This window comes from Cupressus sempervirens, chromosome 3, assembly GCF_028749045.1.
Source record: "Cupressus sempervirens isolate cs-2001-9-10 chromosome 3, ASM2874904v1, whole genome shotgun sequence".
Lineage (NCBI taxonomy): Eukaryota > Viridiplantae > Streptophyta > Pinopsida > Cupressales > Cupressaceae > Cupressus > Cupressus sempervirens.
This window is the reverse complement of record NC_143120.1, coordinates 350,174,966-350,187,438: the sequence shown is the minus strand read 5'-3', so window position 1 is coordinate 350,187,438 and position 12,473 is coordinate 350,174,966. Positions and strand designations below refer to the sequence as shown.

Genomic DNA, 12,473 nt, shown 5'->3' with positions numbered 1-12,473 from the left:
AAATATCTCATCCACAGGCGTCTCAGAGAGGTTTTCACCCTTGGATACATCTTTTATTTTTACTTTTTAGGTTCTGACACTGCCACAATGTGGTTTTCACCATCAAACCTTCTATTTTTTTCTTTTTGATTGTATGACTGAGATATTTGATGTTAGCTTTAGTCATGTTGATGCTTTGTTCATTGGTGGAAGACATTACTAGTTCGACAATGTTTAAGTAGTAGGAAAGAGCATATTCATTTTAGAATGTGGGGACTTCACTAGATGTATTAGAATTCTAGTCTATAAGCTCGAGATATGTGAGTGAAAGAGTAGTGGTGGGTTCGATTGTGTTTATAATATAATTATTAAATGCTTGGACCAGCAATTTGAGAACTAGAGTGGCTTCATCCACAAGTGTGTTCGAATGCCTTTGAGCACTAATGTCATCAATCAAATACTTGAGGACACTAGTTGGATTGGACCCATCTGACCTAACCCTAGATGCTTCACCTACTTTGAGCTAGTTTTCATAGACATGAACTTGGTTAATGTCTTTATCTGTAGTTGCTTCTGGAAGGGAGTCAAATTCATATTCTTTAGAATCAGTGCTACATGGCAACAAGTTGTAGAATTCCCCAATAGTGATAGGGACATACTCTCCTTTATCATCTAAATTTTTACACAGGTACTCAACACGTAATGCCTAACTAGGCTCTCCCTATTCTGAATGGGCATGGTGTGGATCAGTATTGTCCTTAGAAGAATCACTAGTACCAACCATAGTGTTGACATGTGGCACAAAGTCATCTGTATCAGCAAATAATTTAGCAAGATCATGAGGAATAGGATAAGGATAAGGATCCTCATTGTTAGTATTATCTTCTTGAGTATCAAACTCAGCTTGTGACTCATTTCTAGATGAACTCTTAGGCTCTGGTATGAATTTGTTAATCCCTAAATGGAAGGGAACCTTCTTAAAGCCTAAACCAAATGTATCTCTATTTCTTTGAGCTATTGCTTTGACAGGATCAACTAGACCATTGTTATTGCATCCAATAGGACTAGTTTCCTTATAGCCAAAGCACTTCATGAGTCTAAGACTAGGGCCATATTTCTCAGGAGTGATTTCATGAGCTTATTCTATGAGGTCAACTGGATTCTCCTCTTTTTAAAGTCACATAGCAATGGCTTTGTTTTCACTTTCATCCTCTAAGGGGACTATAGCCTTGACAAAAGTACCATTATACTTGGTTTGAGGTGTCAACACAAATGGCTTCTTTGCCTCATATGGTCTCCTATAATGACGAGGAGACTCAAGAAGAGATGTTAATGACAGCACTAGTTTGATGTGGTATTCACCTGTGCTAGTTTCTTTTAGTTTCAATGACTGCTCAATTTGCTTTAGCTTGTTATCACGATCATCAGTAGATTCCTTGTTAGCAGGTAAAAAATTCTCAGCAACTTTTAGTGTATTATAGGTATAGCTAGTACTTGCAGGGATAGTGACTTCAGAGCCATGAAATGGAAATTTTACGCATTGATGGTATGTGGATGGCACAACGCATATCTCATGTGTCCATGGCCTTCCTAGAAAAATATTGTAAGCCAAGGGAATGTCAAGGACTTGACAAATGACATCCCTTTCTACAAGACTAACACAGAGGGGCAACACCACAAGACCTAGAGACTTTTGCTTGGCTTTGTCATACGCTTTGATAGTGATCTTGTGACAAGGATCAATAGAGTGCTCAGAATAATCTAATTATCAAACAGAGTAGCGGAGACAATGTTTAGCCCAGCTCCATTATCAATGAGTACTCAATGAACACATGTCTAACATATCATGACCTCAATGTGTGGAGGTTGATTGTGTGGGTGACTCAATGAATTATCATCCTCCTCAGAGAAGGACATATAGTAAGGTGAGGTCAAATGACCTACCATAGATTGAAATTTCTCAAGATCAAAATCTTGAGGAACATTTTCCTCAGTGAGGGCTTTGTCAAGAATCAGCCTATGGGTAGGTGAGATTTTAAGCAGCTTGAAGATTGTGATTTGAGTATTAGTCCATTTTAATTGATTGAGAACATTGTAGTTAGTGGTTGCTAGATTTCTTGCAAGTTTTACATCTCTTCCAGATGGACCAGCAAGGGTTTTATCTTTGTGTTGTTCAAGATCAAGAGTAGAAGGTGCAGGGCCTTTTAGTACCAACTTGGCGCGAGAATGTGTAACAATGTTGGCATAGTATTGCATACATATATTGTCAGTTGTGTGGGAAGTAGGGCCCCTCAAGAAAAATAGTGTCTTGGGTTTATTTTTATCTTGCTTGCCCTTGATGGTAATAACATCATAGTACTCAAAATCCATAGGTTCAACCATGTTGACCACATTGTTGTCATTAGAGTATGTATAGTTGACCTTATTGTTAGATTTTGGTTTTGAGCTCTCTCATTTTTTATAAGACAAGAAGGGATCCTTGAAAGCCTTATGATCCAAGTTCTTGTTATGTCTATCTAGCACAATGTCACCATCATCGATCATGTGTTGGACTTTGTGACACAAATTTATGCAGTTGCTAGTTTTGTGTCCCTCATTTTGGTGGTACTCACAGAATGCAGTTTCGTTCCACCATGGTGGGCATGGTTGTGGGTCATAAGGGCGAGAGTTGTCCAATGGTGAAATGAGCTTGTTTTGTAGCAAGGTCTTGTAAACCACATCCAAAGGTTCACCCAGAGGTGTATATTCTCATTTAGGGCATGTAGCCCATGAGTTTCTCGATCTATTTTCAGATTTCTTATTTTTAGGAGTAGGTTTCTCAACATTCTTGGCCGCATTGAGACTATCTGTGAGATTAAAGGTTGCCTTAGCAGGTTTAGGAGTGATGTTGTCAACAACCCCATCATGTACAATTTCTTAGTTCTTGTTGACGTACTTGGGTTTGTCCTTGTTAGAGGTGAATCCTTGGTTTGTGTCTCTCTGAAGGGTAAGTTTGCCTTTCTTGACCATGAATTCCTCTATGTGGATAGCTTGTGTGACCATGTCCTTAAAGGTGCATGGACCTTGAAGTTGGACTCTATACCCAAAATTGGGTAGGAGATTATCAGTGAAGATGTCAAGCTTTTCCATTTTAGGGATCTTGCATGAATATTTAGTATAAAGTTGTCTCCACCTCTAAAGGAATATGAGGAAAGGTTCCCCAACCTTTTGCTTAAGATTACACAAATTTCAGATGTTAACAGGGTGTTGAATGTTATGAGAGTACTGCTAGACAAACAAGTTGGCAATTTCATCAAACATTTTGATACCAGGAGGCAAGTGTGAAAACCACTCCATAGCCTGACCACCTAGCCTTCTTGGGAATAAATGCATGAGATATGTCTGATTATGCATAAATTCCATAGACAAGGCACCAAATTCTTGCAAATGATCTTGGGGAATAGTAGTTCCAAAGTATTTATCATACTTAGGTAACTCTACTCCTCTTGGAAAAGGAGGCATGTCTATGCTCTTGTCAAATGGAAATGGATAAAGAGTGTCTAAGGTGTATGTTGTCATGGGTTTGTCTTTATCACTCATCGTCTGAGCTAGTTGGTCTTGCATGATTTTTAATTGTTTTTGGAGTTTTGAAGTCTCTGTTTCCTCTTTAGGTGTGATGATAGTTTCCACATTGAAATGATGGGGTAGCTTAGCTCCCTCTTGGAAAAGTTTGAGAAAGTATTTTTCTTTCTCTTCATTGAGTAGGATTTCCATGACCTTTTGAAAGTTTTTGTCTTTATGACACTTTGCTATGTGTCTAGGAAGTATTTCCACCTCTTCCTCCTCCTCATCAGTGTAATGGTCTTTTTCTTTGTCATTCCTAGGTTGGTCTTGGTTTATGCTTTGGTCACCATGTTCAAGTTTGTAATTAGCCATTGTAGGAACATGTTTAGTTTCAGTATGTTTTGATTGGAAAGGTCCCTTGAAAAAGAATTCAAATGTATTGTTTAGAGATGTGAGACCTTTGCTAGTTACAAGGGATTCCTAGTTTGTTGTAAGTTTATAGAGAACAATCTGTGGACTCGAGGTGATCTGATAGGTGAGGGGGATCGTGAAGATTCCTCGCTAGATGAACTAGAGATAGACTGTGTATGGACTGAAGAGTGACCTCTGCCATGATTGGTGCCCCTAGCTCTACCTTGTATAGGTCTTTGGGGATAAAAAACGTTTCCTGTTCTTGTTGCCAAAGTCATAGACAAGGACAAAAAGAGAAAGCTTAAACAAGGACCACACTAGAACATAGTCTCAAAAACAAAGCAACATAAGGGTACTGTATACTAAGGTACAAGTCATCTGAGTAATGGCTAGAATAGCCAAAGATTGTGACTATTGTGATACAGAGTATGACAAGGACCAAAGACCAAAGACAAAGTGAACAAGAGACAAGACTAGTTTATGTGTAGGTCACAAGTCATTAGATAAGCAAGAAGCTACTATTTGACATTGTTTGCAAATAGAAAAGAGGTAAAATGTTGCAAATAAAAAACCAAATTTAGAGTGCAAGTAGCTCTGACAGACAATTTGTTGAATTTTGAAGTGATTTTTGCAAGTTTCAGACTATTCTAAATAGATTATTGGTTGTTTTGACAGATTTTAGATAGGTAGTAAGACTATTTTCAAGTTTTGGACAACATTTTGGTTGTTTTGAACAAGACAATTGGTTTTCAGATAAACAGAAGAAGCAAGCAGTAGTTTCAAACAACCCAACTGAGGAGAAAGCAACTCAGAGGGGTGGGGGAGTCTTGACATTTAGTTTTTTTGATAGGTTTGGGAAATGTTTAAAGACTCAATAACAAACATGCTTTTATCCCTAAAACATAAAATTGGTAGAGAAGGCAAAACTTCTGTCACACAACTTATGTGCATGCACGCACCTCAAACATTCGTGTCACCCCCTAGAGGGTGCCCATGTTTTTGGTGTATTTAAAGGGATCAGTAACATATCCACTGAATAAACACCCTTGTGGCAGGGGTCAAGCACATAAACCATTTTCTAATGCCCAGTAGCATGCCTATGGTGAGTTCTACGGGAGAGATTCTTCCCCCTCTTTGCTCAAAGATTATGCCTCCTTTCGAAGGTGAACCAGGTAGCAACTAACTTAGAGGTTTTTACTTGGATTTTGTTCATACTAATCCTTGGTGGCTTTACAAGCGAAGTTGAGGCCAACAGCCCACACCAGCATCTATAAGTGCACACACTTGACTAGCAAGACTAGGGCCGACACTGACCAGTGTAGTTTATAGAGCCTCTTCTTGATATGTGATATCAGAATGAAGAAGAGGAAATTAATATGGCTTTGGAGTCTTTCACTCAACAAAGCTTCTTTATTATAGTTAGTTGGAATCTCTGGTGAAAGGAGTGTGCTCACTTGGGTCATTCCCAGAGGTTGGATCACTCTGGTAGGCCCTCTAAAGGATTGACTCAGATTGGTGGTTCACATCTAAGTGTCAAAGTTTCTAATTTCCCTCAAGGGGAAAGGGCATACTCCTCTACCTCATTACCTCACCCAAACACACAAAACACGTTAATCATCAAGTTAGCTCAATCGATCCCACCTTGGCCTATTCCAAGACTTTGATCCCCTAAAAGGAAATTATCGTCTCTTCATTAAAGGCTTTGTTTGGGAGAACTACTAACTTGCTTGCCTCCCTCAAATGTCATCTTTTAGAGGCTTCTAGGTTTCTAATTTACCCTTGGTCATGACCTCCAAGTGCTAAAGAGGATACTCCCCTATTCCCCTGTTTTGCACCCTACGAAGTTCACAAGCCCTATTTATACTATGTGTGAAAAGCAATAAAAGAAGACACAATGTTTATGTGGGTTTGAAACAAGTCTTTGTCACACGTATCTTTCACAAGCGTCTTGCATTCACACAGTCAGTATATGTTTGAAGTGTTTGGATAAAAGGTGTCTTCGTCAAGCGTCCTGCAAACTACTATTAAGCTGTTGAAAACCATAAATCAACAAATGCTTCAGAAAACACCATTAGTCAAATGGAAGCTTAATTATGGGAAAATAAAATTTAACTTTTTTTGTTCTTTTTAATACCCATAAAACAACTTAGAAAAAGTTAAAACCTATGAAAACCTCAAAAGTCAAAATTCATTTTATACTCTCTTTTTTTTCCGTTTTATACTGTTACGCTACAAAAAGAAAATAGAAATCCAAAATAAAAATGGAAAAATAGAAATCCGAAATAAAATCCTTTAGAGAAAACTGTTAGTCAAACAAACATCTTAATAAACTGGAATTTGAAAAACTGTATTTCGCATTGCTGTTGCAAAATTTTACGCAAAATCATGCACAGACCCGCACAAAGAAATGATGTGCACCATGTGAGAATCTATGGGATTATGCACTTTTTAGTGTGAAAATTAGATTTATCGCATGAAAATCTAGAAACCTGTACAGACAGAATAATAAAAAATGCGAAAAATATAGAAAATGAGGCCAGAAAAATTAATTTTTCGAGCCCCACGGTGGGCGCCATAAATGTATATGTGAAATTGGGGGCCTCTAATCCTCACGTACACTTCAACATGGTCATTACTTGTGAGATCATCCTGAAATAAACATTGTATTGTTTATTCAAAAAGTCTAATAAAGCGACCTGTTGCCTTCTAACTAGAAGGATTATCCCTTTGCTCTCAAAATAAGAAACATGCAACGAAACCTCTAGAATGAAGGATTTATGCAGCTAAATGAAAGTGCAATTAACCTAGATGAGAGATGCAATTGTTAATCTAAGAAATGAAGAAGCATAGTATGCTAAATGGAAGCATATTTAAAATCTAAATGATATTACAATGAAAGAAATAAAACTATGCAAATGTGAGCAAAGTGAGTAAGAATTTCAGCATAAGTTCGATGCAAATTCCAAAACTCATCCTTTGTAATGAGGAATGGAGAGCTTCTTTTATAGAATCCAAGAGGTGATCGATGGTCAAGATCAAATAAGTAAAAAAGAAGGGAGATTTTGTTGGGCTTGAGCACTCTTCTAGGGTCTTGTGGGCTATCATAGATCTTTCAAACCTGGTAGACATAAAGTCGATAAGTAGGAGATTTTTCCATAGCAAGTAAAATTGTGATATTGCTATCAGCATTCAACTGTGTAATTTTTGAATCAAACTCACTGACTCATGTTTCATGAGTAGTGGTACACATAAACCCATCTCTCAGATAATGAATATAACACTTAGCATTAGTTGGACCTAGGTGATGCTCACAATGGTGAATCATTGGGACTTCGCAGGAGGTCATCATAATGAGTAGTTAATGCACATTACTTTAAGAAAAGTCTTTTGATTTTTTATAGCAACAAATACCTAAATATACTCTTTAAAAATAATTTTTATAAAGCACGTCTATGTTCATAATAAAGTTTCTCTGATGGGCAATTGTGATAAGTTTTCTAACCTTGAATCTTCCAAAAATTCCTACAATTACTCATGAAAATAGGTCATCATAATGAGTAGTTAATGCACATTACTTTAAGAAACCTGCTTAACAAAATTAATTTATATATTATATCTAAAAGTCTTTAGCTATTTCATAGCAACAAATTCCTAAATATACTCTTTAAAAATATTTTTTATAGAGCACATACATGTCCATTTTTCGCATTCTATTTTAAATATGGGAAAGGACGAAGTTAACCCACCGCATCCGATTCCGGCTGTAGCTTTTCCAAACTAATTATCACAGTGGATGGTGCTAGGTACAAGTCCAGGATGATTTGGATATCTAAGCTGAATTTCAAAGAACTAGGCCAGGTGAGAGTCCTAAGCGAGTTGCCATCTAAGCTAAAAACCCCAGAGAGAAATTTTCAATCAGCAAATGTTAAATGACCGCCTAATCTTTGTAAAGTTTAGTATAATGTTCGGAACCAACAAAGAACTAGAGGGGCAGTTGGTAAAACACCAAAACCGCAAAACAACGAGATGCTAGGTACTAGTACTCGACTACCTCTAAGTTCCGCATTTTGAAAATTTCAGATGAAAAAATCAATAAATTAACATTAAAAACACTTGAAAGTGCCCTGCCTTTTAATGAGATAAGCTAGGTAAGTACCTTGCTCATTTCTGGCAGTAAAGACGATGATACCAGTATCGTCGCCGACGAGACACTCGGCGATTCGCATTTGACGCACTTGAGCATCAGGGCGGCCCTTCTGCAGTACAACCTTAACATTTATCACCTTCAACACCAAATTATGTCCCGTCGTCCCCGGCCTCAACTGATCTATCTTAACGAACACTGCCTTCCTCAAACTCCCCCCATTTGGAGACGACATTCTTACAATTCTCAAATCAAACCCTCTAAAACCCCAGTCAAATTTCAGACTCTTGACAAAGCGTAGCACAATCTGGAGTTAAAACAATTAGTCAGAATGAACGATCAAGATTGAAGATGAGAGCTAGTCATAAAGGAAACTTCTTCATGAAAAGGGAGTTAACTGGTTGCATTTGAGTGATAAAAGGAGTTAATTAGTTTCTTTTCGAGTGAATATTTAATTTAATAAAATAGAATATGACCTCATTAATGGATATCTTTAACTAATTAGATAATTAGATTCAATAATTAAAAAGAGGAGTTATCTTATTAAATTAAATGTATTTAATTCTTTTGTATATTAGCTAAAGAGGTAATTTTAATTTAATTAACATAGAACACTTATAATTAAATTAAATTAAATCAATAGGTTTATGTATCTAGTTTGAGTTGATATTTAGGAATTAAATAAATAATATGATTAATGCAGATTAGGATTTTTTGCATTTGATACCTAGGTCAAGTAGCAATTATCAAAATTAGAATTGCCTAGTAAAATAAGACTTAGGAATAATTGAATAAACCAAAGTTGGTTAATATGACAATGTGCCAATTTTGGGGTATTACACAAACTTGCCACTCTTCTTGTACCATAATCCATAGTCTTTTGTTCCTTTCAGATATCTCACTATCCTTTTCATATCCATCATGTGATTTTCTCTAGTATTATCATAAAATATTGCAACAATACCAACTGCTAATGTAATGTCAAGCCTTCTATTTGCAACATACTACAATTTTCCAATCATTAACTTGTACAATATTTGATTTACTTCAGCAGATTAATCATTCTTTGAAAGTTTGTGACTAGTGATCATAGGTGTTCCAACTGGTCTTGAATCTTCCATTCCAAAGGTCTTCAATATCTCCTTGATATATTTTGATTGTGTAATGTAAATGCCTTTCATCTGATAAACTTGCAAACCAACAAAGAATTTGATCTCTGCAAACATTGACATCTCAAATTTTTTCTTCATTTCATTAGGAAATCATTTGCACAATATATCATGTCCTCTAAATATGATATTGTCAACAAAAAATTCAGCTAACAATATCTTGTTCTTAGATTCTCTTTTCAAGTATAGATTTCTATTGTCATTAGTTCTTGCAAAACTAATTTTTTCTAAATAAATATGTAACCTTTCATAGCATGCTCTAGGGGAACAATTTTTTGTGTAATTTACCTACCATGATCTTCTTGCTAGGATCAACAAACCCTTTAGGTTGTTCAACATAGACTTCTTCTTCTAAGTTTCCATTTAGAAATGCATATTTAACATCCACTTGGTATACCTTGAGACCTTTGTAAGAAGCAAATGCAAGAAAAGTTCTTACTCCTTTGAACCTTGCAACTAGGGCAAATATCTTTCTATAATCAATTCTTTCTTCTTGTGCATATCCATCACAAACTAATCTTGCCTTGTTCCTTATGATTCCACCTTTCTCATTCTGCTTGTTTCTAAATACCCACTTTTTTCCAGTTACATTCTTATCCTTTGGTCTAAGAACCAATGTCCATGTCTTGTTCTTCTCTATTTGATCAATTTACTTATTCATTTCTTTAATCTGATCTTCATTATCAAGTGCATATTTAATTAATTTAGGTTCAACCTCACACAATAAACATGTGCATTTTTTCAACTTTATTCTTGTCATGACTCCTAAATCTTTGTCTCCAATGACCAGATCACATGTATGACTCCTTCTTACACACTTTTCTATGATAGATTTGGGTCCTCTCTCTTCTTGTGGAAATTCACTTTGTCCAACTTTTTCATCTTCTTCAAGTGTGTCTGGCTATAACTCAACATTATTTGTCTGATGTTCAGTTTCCTCTCTCTAGAATTCAAATTCTTCTCTCTATGACTCAGCTCATGTAACCTAATGCTCGACAATATACTAATGATATTCAGAAACCTCTTTCTCTAGTTTAGGTAATGTACATGGTTATCCTTCATAGATGTAGACAAATTTTCTTTAATATTTAGGTTCTTTCTTGCATTCTTCTTCATTCTTTTCTTCAATTTTATCAATTCTAACATTTGCACTTTCCACAATTTTGTTAGTGTTAGAAATCAAACACTTGTACACCTTTCTTTTAGTAGAATATCCTAAGAATATACCTTCATCACTCTTTTCATCGAGATTTCCTTTCCTTACATCTTTCAATATGTAACATTTTCTTCCAAAAACTTTGACATGATCAACATTAGGTGCATAGCCATACCAAAGTTCAAAAGGGGTTTTACTTATACCTTTCTTAACTTGAACTTGGTTCAGTGTATAAACAATAGTACTTACTACTTCTCTCTAATATTTTTTTGAAACATTCTTTTTTATTATTAGTGTTCCTGCATAGTCCATGATTAATTTATTCCTTCTTTCATCCCCATTATGTGTTGGAGTCCTTGGTGCACTCATTTGTCTCTTGATTCCTTTGTCATTGCAAAATGTATTGAACTCATCTGGTATGAATTCACATCCTTTATCTGATCTCAAGCACTTCAGACTCTTACCTTTTTACTTTTTAACTCTAGCTAAATATCACTTAAATTTTTGAAAAGCATCAAATTTTTCTCTTAGAAACATCATAGTCGTCATTTTAAAGAAATCATCAACAAACAGAATACAATATTTGTCACAATAATAGCTTTTCACTCCAATAGGACCACATAAATTAGTATGAACCAACTTCAAATATCATCATAATAATAGGTCTTTCTCTTGAAACTAGACTTTTTCATTTTTCCCATTTGTCATTGTTTGCACATCACTCTATCAAGTTTTCTCAATCTTGGTAATCCTATTACTCTTTTCCTCTTACTAATTCTTACCAAATTATCAAAGTTCACATGACATTACCTCATATGTCATAACTAAATATCTTCAAATTATGCAAATAGACATGTATCTTTAAATAGGTCTAGATAGAAAAAATTACCTCTTGTTCGATCTCCACTTCCAATTAGTTCACCAGTATCATCATAAATCTTTGCCTTCCTATTTTGAATTCAACTCGGTAGCTTAAACTATTCAACTATGTCACACTCAACAAGTTATATTTAAAACCATCAACCCAATATGATTTATCACATCTGATCTTATCATTTAGTATAATTTATCCTTTACCTTTCACATAAGTTAACATTATTTCCATTATAATGTTCTATCATTTCAAACTTACTTGTATCACTAGTTATATGATGCAAGAAACCACTATCAATTATCCATCTATCATTCTTATTCACATGTGAAATTAAAGAAGTTTTCTCATCTTCATTAGATTCATCTTTCATTGCAACATAAACAAGTTCTTCATCAATTTCATCAGAATCACCATCAAACCCATCTTCTTCGGCTATGTAACAAGAATTCTTATCTTTTCCTTTGTAGTCTTTGTTACCTCAATTATCTTAGTTGTCTCTCCTTCCTTGATATTTACTGCCTTTCCTTTCATCCTTCTCATCTCTGTTAGGACATCTTGTAGAAATATGATCAATTTTTTTGTAATGTCCCTTCACCATCTATTATGGAAAATAATGACACTTTACTAAATATTATCTCTTTTATTGAAAGATTGGATGTCACTTTGTGAAATTGATGTTCATGAGAAAACAATGCCCTTTAGAAGAAAAGGAATTATATTTCTAGAACTGAGATATGTTATATTTCACAACGATTGGTTGTTATTTCTTATATGTAGATCAATATTACAACTATGATAATGGTTGTCCTGGCCTTAGTAAGCTATAGATATCTGCTTATATTTCTCTCTAACCAACAATATGTTCCTTTCTCCCAAATCTAAAAAAGACTATAATTTATTAATTTGTCATGATGGCTATTTTCCTATATATATTCGACACCCCTCCAAGTCAATGACTTTCTACACTTTGAATATATATATCCTTCACAGATGTTCTCTATCATAGGGGGGCATTTTAAATATTTTTTGCTATCACACCAAATAACTTGTGTTCTTATGCCTGTCATTTTGAGTGGGATATCACAATGTTGCGTCAGATATTTGGAGTCATCTATGTTCTTTGCCAGTTGCTGCTTTCTCTCTAATGTGGTTTTCTGGTCAGAAAGGAAATTTATAACCACCTAAATTATGGACGTT

General features: G+C 35.2%; 1 pseudogene across 1 annotated transcript in view; it reads right to left on the bottom strand.

Annotated features, from left to right (window-relative positions):
• LOC149566427 (uncharacterized protein At4g28440 pseudogene) overlaps positions 1-8,393 on the bottom strand; it is a 50,283-nt pseudogene extending 41,890 nt beyond the window's left edge. Inside the window, exon 1 of the transcript XR_016361396.1 lies at positions 8,090-8,393. The product of XR_016361396.1 is annotated as an uncharacterized protein At4g28440 pseudogene (transcript). The remainder of the gene's footprint in view (positions 1-8,089) is intronic.
• Positions 8,394-12,473: the final 4,080 nt, after the last annotated feature.